Here is a 9,825-nt window from a genome sequence, read left to right on the forward strand (position 1 = left end):
ATCACTATGCAATACTTCGGGCTTGTATCTTTTTTTGGCAGGTTTTACGGCTTGCCGAGGTACAAGGCATCATTATGCAATACCCCGGACAGCGCCGAATGAAACCTTGAATTTTTGAAAAACCGTAGAAAGCATAAAGACTTAAAGAATACACGCAATCTGAATGAATACTGGCTCGATGGCCTTTTTATAAACAAAATCAGTGTACTTACATAGATTGTACTATCCGAAGGATTTACACATAGTATTTTTTGAGCACATCGGCATTCCAATGGTTTTTCAGCTCGGTGCCATCCATTTGTTTGAGTCTGAAGGTACCGGGCTGAAGCTCTTGATAAATTTCATAAGGTCCCTCCCAAGATGCTGAGAGTTTGCCATGAATGCGACTTTTTTGAACAGCTGCAGCATTCCTCAAAACTAAATCCCCAACTCTGAGAGGTCGTTGATAGACTCTTCGGTTGTAGGACTTGCTCATTCTGAGCTTGTGTGCAGCCATCCTTTCTCGGGCTAGATCTCTAATCTCGTCAAGGAAGTCGAGGGACTCTTTCATGAGCTGCTCATTTTCCTCGGCTGAGAAGAGATTCACTCGTAGGCTTTCTGAGCCCACTTCCACTGGAAGCACTGCTTCGGATCCATACACCAGCTGAAAAGGTGAATGCCCCGTTGCCTCCTTCTCGGTTGTCCGGAGTGACCAGAGGGTTCCCGGAAGTTCCTCTACCCACTTGGACTTTTGATCCTCTACTCTTTTTCTGAGAGCGTTAAGGATCTGTTTATTTGCGGCTTCGGCTTGGCCATTACTCTGAGGGTGGCAAACCGCGGAGTAAGCCAATTTTATCCCGAATTGATCAGTGTATCGGCGCAAGGGCAGGTTGTCAAACTGTCTGCCGTGGTCGAACACAAAAACTTTTGGGATGCCGAACCGAGTTATTATGTTCTGCCAGATGAACTGTCTGACAGTTTGCTCAGATATGCTTGAAGCAGCTTCCGCTTCAATCCATTTGCTGAAATAGTCGATTCCGACTATCAGCCACTTTCTTTTGTATGGGGCCTCGGGAAAGGGTCCCAGAATATCCAACCCCCATTGTGCAAATGGAAGAGGATTAAGAATTGGCTGGAGATCTAGGCATGGCCGATGGATTACCGGTGCAAATTTTTGGCATTTCTCGCATTTTCTGACCATGTTCTTTGCATCCGAGATCATTGTAGGCCAAAAATACCCTGCCCTGAGAGCTTTGTGGGCTAAGGTTCTCCCTCCTATGTGGTTTCCGCAGATGCCGAGGTGAATCTCTCGGAGAATATAGTCGGCATCCGTTGGACCCACGCATTTCAATAATGGAGCGGAGAAGGATTTTCTGAGGAGTTGGCCGCCGAAGACGAGGAATCGTGAACTGATCCGCTTTATCTTGGAGGCCGAATTCCTATCCTCGGGGAGCTCGTCCCTGAGTTTATAAGCCAGGATGTCATCCATCCAGCTCGGCTCGAGTGCAGCGCAGCAGATTGATATTGCTTCGGCTACACTCTTTTCTCGGCGCACCTCCACATAGACAGAACGGCTTAACTCAGTCAGAGTTGAGCTTGCAAGTTTGGAGAGTGCGTCCGCTTGAGCATTTTGACCCCTTGGGATCAGCTCTACTTCGAAAGATCTCAGCTTCGCAATTGTCGATTTGATCCTTGTGAGGTAAGCTGCCATTGAAGGCTCTTTAGCCTCATACTCCCCCCGGATCTGATTGGCGACCAGCTGAGAATCTGTCTTGAGGTAGACATGCTCGGCTTCCAACGATATGCACAGGTCTAAGCCAGCAATGGCTGCTTCATATTCGGCCTCGTTGTTAGAGGCTTTGAATGAAAATTTTAGTGCATACTCGAAGGTTTTGCCTTCGGGAGAGGTGATGACGACCCCTGCCCCCGAACCGTTCACGGTGGAGGACCCATCCGTGAAGACGGTCCAGATTTTCCTCCTTGCATCCAGAGTCTCCTGATAGGAGCACTCGGCCAAGAAGTCTGCCAAGGCTTGCGCCTTGATGGCTGTTCTCGGCTGATAACCGATACTGAACTCGGTGAGCTCGAAAGCCCACTTTGCTAGTCTACCGGATTTTTCAACCTTGCCGAGGACTTTCTCTAACGGCTGATCAGTTAGAACCGCTATTTGATGAGAATCAAAATAGGGTCGCAACTTCCGAGCAGCCACCACCACTGCATAAGCCACTTTTTCTAACAATGGGTAGCGCGTCTCGGCATCCGTCAGGGTGTGGCTGACGAAATAGATCGGCTGTTGAACTTTTTCTTCTTCCCTTAGCAGCACCGCGCTTACCGTGGCTGGACTGACCGCCACGTATAAGTATAGGATGTCTCCTACGACTGGCCTTGCCAGTGTTGGGAGTTGAGCCAGGTGTTCACGGAGCTGCTGAAAGGCTGACTTTTGTTCGTCTCCCCATTCAATGCCTTTTGAATTTTGGAGCTTCAGCGCCTTGAAGAAAGGGAGCCCTTTGTCTGAGGCTCGTGAGATGAACCTGGACAAGGCAGCCATTCTCCCGGCTAGACGCTGAATATCCCTTTTTGTCTTCGGCTCGGGGAGGTCTAAAGCAGCTTGTACTTTGGCGGGGTTTGCATCAATCCCCCTCTTGCTGACCATGAAGCCGAGGAACTTGCCTGACTTCACGCCGAAGACACATTTCTTCGGATTCAGCTTCATTTTGTATTTTCTGAGGGTGGCGAAGGTTTCGGCTAGGTCCGTGACATGATCTTTTTCTTTTATGCTCTTGACGATTGAGTCGTCAACATAAACCTCCATGTTTCGGCCTTTTTGCTCGGCGAAAACCTGGTCAACCAACCTCTGATATGTTGCCCCCGCATTTTTCAATCCGAAGGGCATCATTCTGTAATTGTACAACCCGGAACTTGTTATGAACGCTGTTTTAGCTCGGTCCTCGGGGTGCATGAAGATCTGATGGTATCCCGAGAATGCGTCCATGAAACTGAGCAGAGCATGCCCGCTTGTCGAGTCGACCAGTTGGTCGATCCTCGGCAGCGGATAGGAGTCCTTGGGACATGCCCTATTCAGGTCCGTGAAGTCAACGCACATCCTCCAGTTACCATTTGCCTTCTGAACCATTACAACATTGGCCAGCCACTCCGGATACTGACAGGGTTCAATGAACCCAGCATCTAGGAGCTTATCGACCTCAGCTGCGATGTTCTGGTTCTTTTCGGCGGAGTAGTTCCGCTTTTTCTGCTTAATGGGTCGACTGGAGGGGTCGACATTAAGCCTATGGGAGACGAAGTCCGGATCAATCCCGGGCATTTCTGCGGCTGAGAAGGCGAACACGTCTCCACTGGCCCGTAGGAGTTGGACGAGTGCCGCACGGGTGTTTGGCTCCAGTGACGACCCGATGCTAACACATCTGTTCGGATCTCCTACGGTCAGTTCTATTGACTCGGTCAGGTCATCCGTCTCCATGCTCTTAGAGTTGGATTCCTCGAATTCCGGCCTGCTATCAATATTAGCAGACTTTCCTGACCGCGGCTGGCCATCAGAGTCGTTCGGCTCTGAGGCGGAGTCAGCCTTTTGGCCCCCATCAGATTTCTCGTTGTCTGGGGCTTCATTAGCCGAAACGTCTGAGCCTCTCGGCTTTTTGGCGTTTCGGTCCCGGTGCTTTTCCTCCCCATCGCCACGGTCGCCTCGGCGAGACGTGGATGGCTTGAGGTGATTGCATCGGCGGGCTTCTTTTTGACTGCCCTTTATTTTCTCGGAGCGTCCCTCGTCTGAAACGTATATCATGATTTGATGATACGTGGAGACGACTCCTTGAATGCCGTGAATGAGGGGTCTCCCCATGATCACGTTGTATGCAGATGGAGCATCTACGACCAAAAATTCGGCCATGATATTCCTAGCTGCTCGGCCTTCGCCGATGGTGACAGGAAGTGTAATCTTCCCGTCAGGATACGAGGAAGAGCCGTTGAATCCAGACACCGGGTAGGGTGCGGGGGCCAGGTGCTCGGCTCCCATCCTCAGCTGGTCGAACGCTCCTCGGAAGAGGATGTTCGCCCCGCTACCGCCGTCGACGAGGGTCCGCCAGACGTTGCGGTTGGCGATGCCCAGAATGATTACTAGTGGGTCATCGTGGGGGTATACCACCCCCTCACAGTCTTCGGCTGTGAACAGGATGTTCGGCGCCGGTGACTGGGACTGCCGAAGCTCAGCCTGATGAATCTGATGGGTTAGACCCCTCAGTTGGCGTTTGGCTGTGCCTCGCGAGATTCCCCCGGAAATAACTAGGATGTCGAGGGACTCCTTGCCCTGAGGTCCCTTATCCTTCTTCCGAGCGAAGTTGAGGTCCTGCCGAGAATCTTTTTCAGCTTTTTTCTCCTCGCGCCTGTCCGCGAGGTATTGGCTCAGGTACCCCTTGCGGACCAGATCCTCAATCTGGTCCTTCAGCTGGACGCAGTCCTCGGTGCGATGTCCGGGTGAGTCATGGAACTCGCACCACTGGTCCTTTCCCCTCGTCTGATGCCAGGGAGGCAACGGACGAGGTTTTTTGAATCTCCCCTCGTCCTTCGTCGTGCTGAAAATCTTAGCACGGGGAAGGGAGAGTGGAGTGTATGAATCGTACCTTCCCGTGTAGGGAAAGTGTCTTCCCTTCTTCGGCTCGGCAGCAGAGGACGGTTCTGAGGCCTTAGCCTTCCCTTTCCTCTGCGCCGAGACTTCGGGCTGCTGCCCTTTCGGCTTCTCAATTCTCGGACGAGACTGAGACCTGGATCTGTTCCACTCCTCGGCTCGGATGAACCTATCCGATGCTTCCAAGGCTTCCTCCAGGGTCTGCGGGGGATGCATGACCATGAAGTCCGGGAACTTTCCAGCTTGGAGGCCGTTCCGTAGCGCGAACACGGCCAGGCCTTGATCCAGGCTTGTGATTCCGGATGACTCGTTGCTGAAGCGAGTCAGATAGTCGCGGAGGCTCTCGTCCTCCGCCTGCTGCAGACTCATTAGCTCTGCAGTGGTCTTCTCTCGGCGGTTGGCCGTAGAGAATTTGCTCTTGAACTTGTTGGAGGGGTCGTTCCAACCGGTTATGGAGCCTTCCTTGAGCCCTTTGGTGATCCAGGATTGGGCAACACCTTTGAGGGTCGTAGGAAAGTATTTACACCAGGTAGCCTCAGACCTCGGGTTCAGATACATGTGCCCCTCGTAAGAGGCAATGTGATCCTTAGGATCTGAGGTACCATCGTAAGTAATATGTGCCGGGATTTTGACCGTTGGCACATGCTCTTCCAGAATCCACTTCTGGAAGGGCGAGTTCGATGGAACCATGACCGCCTTCCCCTTGTACCCGGCCTCAGGGACCTCGCTCCCTCCTCTCTCAGAGGTGGAAGTGGTTTTCGTCCCCGGCTGAGACAAGGTTGGGTGGGGTCCGGTATCCTCTGGGAAGGTGAGGCGGCTATGCACACTCACCTCCCTCGAACCCAAGCGTTCGTGAACGCTTTGGCGGGCGAATTCCGGGTCCTTGGAGGGCCCCATGGAATTCTGAGCTTCAGAGTGGTCAGAGGGTTGAGGGTTCCTCCTCCTCTCCTTACTGGAGTTTCGGGTGTCCCCTCGCCACCTCTGGCCGAGCTCTCTATGTGGTGGAACTTGTCCACCATCATCCTGACCGATCCTCCTTTTCAGGTTTCTCGGCTGGTGATCATCAGGCATCTGGATTGGAGCCCCTTGAGCTTTAAGGAACTCCATGCAGATGGCCACTGCTCTGGCCACTTCCTCGGTGGAGGGTCCGGAGGGAGGAGTCTCCCGCGGATGTGACCTGGATTGCACGCTATGGCGCGGCGGGGAGTTCCTCGCACCTGAGCCACTCGGTCTCGGGGATGGCCCCGGCTGCCGAGTGTGGTGCGAGGTGTTCTCCTCCTGGAGGCTAGGACCTCTTGAGGCTTCCCTTTCCGGAGAAATGGGGGCCTCCGATTCGGAAGAGGCTTGCTCCGGGGAGGGATAAACCGGCTGGCGTTCCCTCACCGTAATCCGGCCTCCTCCCTTCTTAGCCTTCTTGGAACTCTTTCCACTCTTAGTCATGGCGACTGCCGGAGTGTTTGATGACTGACGCGAAATTTAGTAGCGTTCCCCACAGACGGCGCCAAATTGTTTCGGATGAAAACAATCGAATCTCGGAAGATCCTTTTATCTTGAGGGAACTTGGTCTCGGTCCGAACGACGCAGGAGCCGAGGGTTTCCTGCACAACAAATACACGTAAACTAGCCTCGGGGGGGACGCCGAGGAAGGCCCCTCCGATGCTTAAGTCAGTATATTAGAGAGAGAAAGCTGTGCAAGAGTTTAGTTGCTTGAGGCTTTTTTGTCTTACCAAGAATTGACCAAATTGTTGGCTTTTATACCTTGGCTAATGAAGGAGGCGGATTGGGCCCGGAAGTCAGTTGGGCTGGGCCAAGCTGATTGGGCCGTTGACTGACCTTGACATGGCTTTGAGGATGTTGATTTTTGACTTTAGCACATTTGGAGAGTTGAACCTTAACCTTGGGCTTTTAATTGGATCATTCAGTGACCAGGCCCAATTGGACTAAATTGGACCCAAACAGACAGTATAGTCACTCAGATAAAATATGGTAAAACTAGTAGATGATGAAAAAGACTTACAAGTTGGGTTTTGAAATCCGTGGGAAGTTGAACAGAAAAACGCACAGTGTCGAAGTGTTTCCAATACATAGTTTCCTCTATTGTTTTCTTAGTATTGCCACTTTCACTAAAATCACCCCTTCCTTCCATATTCTGCTTCTTTTCTTTTCTACTAAGAAATTATGTGAGCTATATGAGAATTGACAAGTTTGGAAATAGTGAATTAAGTGAATACTTGTAATTTTTCATCATTTTGAATATAATTAAGACATATAGTAGCAAATAAATTAGGTACTCCATTACTACTCCATAATAAATGAATGTAGCCTTTTTTTTTAAAAAAGGAAATGAATGTAGCCTTATACTCCTAAAGTCAAAGTCTTCTGTAACTTTTAAAACTCTTTTAAAAATCCCTTACAATTTAATTTTTCCTGTCTCCGGAACTTCGACCCCTTTGGACATTTTTCAAGAGTATTAAGAAACTTAAATAAAATTAGTGGAGTAAAATCACATTGAAAGGTAAATTTACATGGATGTGCAAAAAGATAGAGAGAAAGCAATAAAAGTACATGAAATTAAAAAAAAAAATACTTAAAGAAGCTAATTTTACACAATTATTATTGCAAATTAAAAGGCATTTAAATACAAATGAGATATTCATTTTCAGACTAAATTTTAGTCATAAGAGTCGAAGTTTCGGGGGACGAAGGGAGCAATATATTTTTACTCACTAATAGTGTCCACACTCCTTTTTGACAATTCCGAGCTCATCAATTTGGTCCCTTAAGCACTTTAATGAACCCTAAGACTTTAACGAAACATTGTTTGGCACGTAAATTTATGAAAAAATTGAATTGGATTGCAATTTACGGCCCGAGTATAATTTTTTAGTACTTTGGGCTGCAATTTGCAATTTTATTTTTAAATGGTTGCAATTTGCAAACATCAAACTTAAAATGACTGCAATTTGCAATTTTATTTTTAAATGGTTGCAATTTTCGAAAATCATACTTAAAATGGCTGTAATTGGAAATTTTCCATACTTCAATTACTCCACTTATCACTTATTTTATTAAAGTCAATTAAATTGCCTAAAACTCAAAGTGTAACACTTATTAAAACACGGAGAGAGTAACTTAATTGTTGTTGGTTTAACTTAGTTTGTTGGAGTTACCTAAATATGTTCGAGACACATCTAATAAAATATATCACATATATACCAAGTAACTATTTTCTGATTACAAGATTGCAAATGAAAATAATTACTTCGTAATATTAAAAAATTGAAGGAAGTATGGAGTATATGCGAAGAATTTAAGTCTTTTTACAATTTTCCTTTTCATTATTACTTTTAACATTGGAAAATTTGTCATTGCAAATGAAAAGGTTTTTTTTTCTGTCTTTTTCTTTTTGTCTTGAAACTGCCATTTAAATTTTAAAGTTTACACGGAGTCTTTTGCAAATATCAGCCATTTTTATTAAAAAAAATTGTAAAATTTTGTACTAACTTGTTAATTGCCACCGAATCCACTTTTTTACTTAATTTGCGTGCTAATAAATTTTTTTATTAAGATTTTAGGGATCATTTTTGTCTTTCAAGTGTCCAAATTGAGCTCGAAATTGGCAAAAAGTAAAGTTAATCTTTTGTCAATGCATTATTTCAAACGAAGTTTATACATAGTGTATTTATTTAACTACGTATCTTGCATATAAGTATTTCATATGCATTGAAACTAATTTAACAATATTTTTCATAGTTAGTTATATGTGTTTAATAATTAATACTGATATGCTTCGTATATTAGAAAATGTGATAAAAGATACTCCAATAATCAAAGAAATGGATGAATAGTGTAAAATATTTGATTAGTTTTAATTATAAGTTCATGTATGATGTATCAAATTCATATACACTATCCTGTGGAACAAACATTAATCACATTTTGCTTGTTACATTACATTATCTTTGTTCCACAGGAGCAAAAACAATCAGAAGAACTTGAACACAAAGATTTTACGAGTATTACGAAGTATCATAAATTTAGGGTTTGTTCTCTTACGTTGAAATTCAATTCAGTTCAGTTCAGTTCAGCTCCTAGTTTCCTTCTCTTATAAAATATTCATTTCAGTTCAGTTCAGTTCAGTTCAACTGAGTTCAGTCAATGAGAAAAGACCTTAAATACTTCTCATCATAATGATCACATTTCATACGGTATCTTTATAGTTCATTAGATCCTCTCTAGGAACACACATTACATACATTGCACGGATGCACGAGATCCGTTTCAAACCAAAAATTGAGGGTTCTTGTACCTACATCATCTACTTGTGTTAATATCAAAAGTGCACTACTAGAGCTACTAATCTACTACTACTATACATCCAAAAAGCAAAAGAGCAATTAGTATTAGGTATTCCTGGAGTACCTAGTATTATACTCCAACCCAATCTAATAAATAGGCTGGAAACCCAACTTAAAAAAAAAAAAAAAAAAAAAGAAAAAAGAAGAGGACGTATAATTTATTTCTTGAAATAACAAGTTAACAAAATGAAATAACATAAAAACATAAAATAGAAGCATATTATTCCATGAACATGATATGTATTGTTATTGAACATGTTATTTTAGAACTACTCAATGTTATGTAATATTTTATGACTTTAGAAACATAATATTTTTATAACTTAAAATATTATTTTAGAACAAATTGATAAATGTTTTTTATTACATTATTTTAGAATTAATAAATGTTATTTTATAAATAGAAGAATGTTATTTTTATAACTTGGAATATTATTCCAATTCTTATAAAACATTATGTTACTTTATAAAAAGAAACATGTTATTTATATAACTTGCAAATTAACTGTTAAAACACATGTTATTTTTAATTGACGTTTTGTTATTTAGATTACACTATATGTCACTTTTCAGAAAGAATCATCAAATTTGCAATTGCGCAAAATCGAGCCGCCCCACCCTAGCAGGCTGGTTGGTTCCACTATCGTCACCAGGGAGCTTTGGCAAGGGTTCTGCTTAGCTTGCCTTATTCAACAAGGATCGTACAACTTGCCATGGTTTGGGATGAAGCCAAGCCGATACAAATCGAACATCAACGTAGATACACATCAAATATCGCAAAAATCATCTTCAATTTAGAAGTATAATTGATGAAAAGAGGAAAAAGAGTGATTGATTGGATTGAGAGAA

Source organism: Chenopodium quinoa, unplaced genomic scaffold (assembly GCF_001683475.1).
Source record: "Chenopodium quinoa cultivar QQ74 unplaced genomic scaffold, ASM168347v1, whole genome shotgun sequence".
NCBI lineage: Eukaryota > Viridiplantae > Streptophyta > Magnoliopsida > Caryophyllales > Amaranthaceae > Chenopodium > Chenopodium quinoa.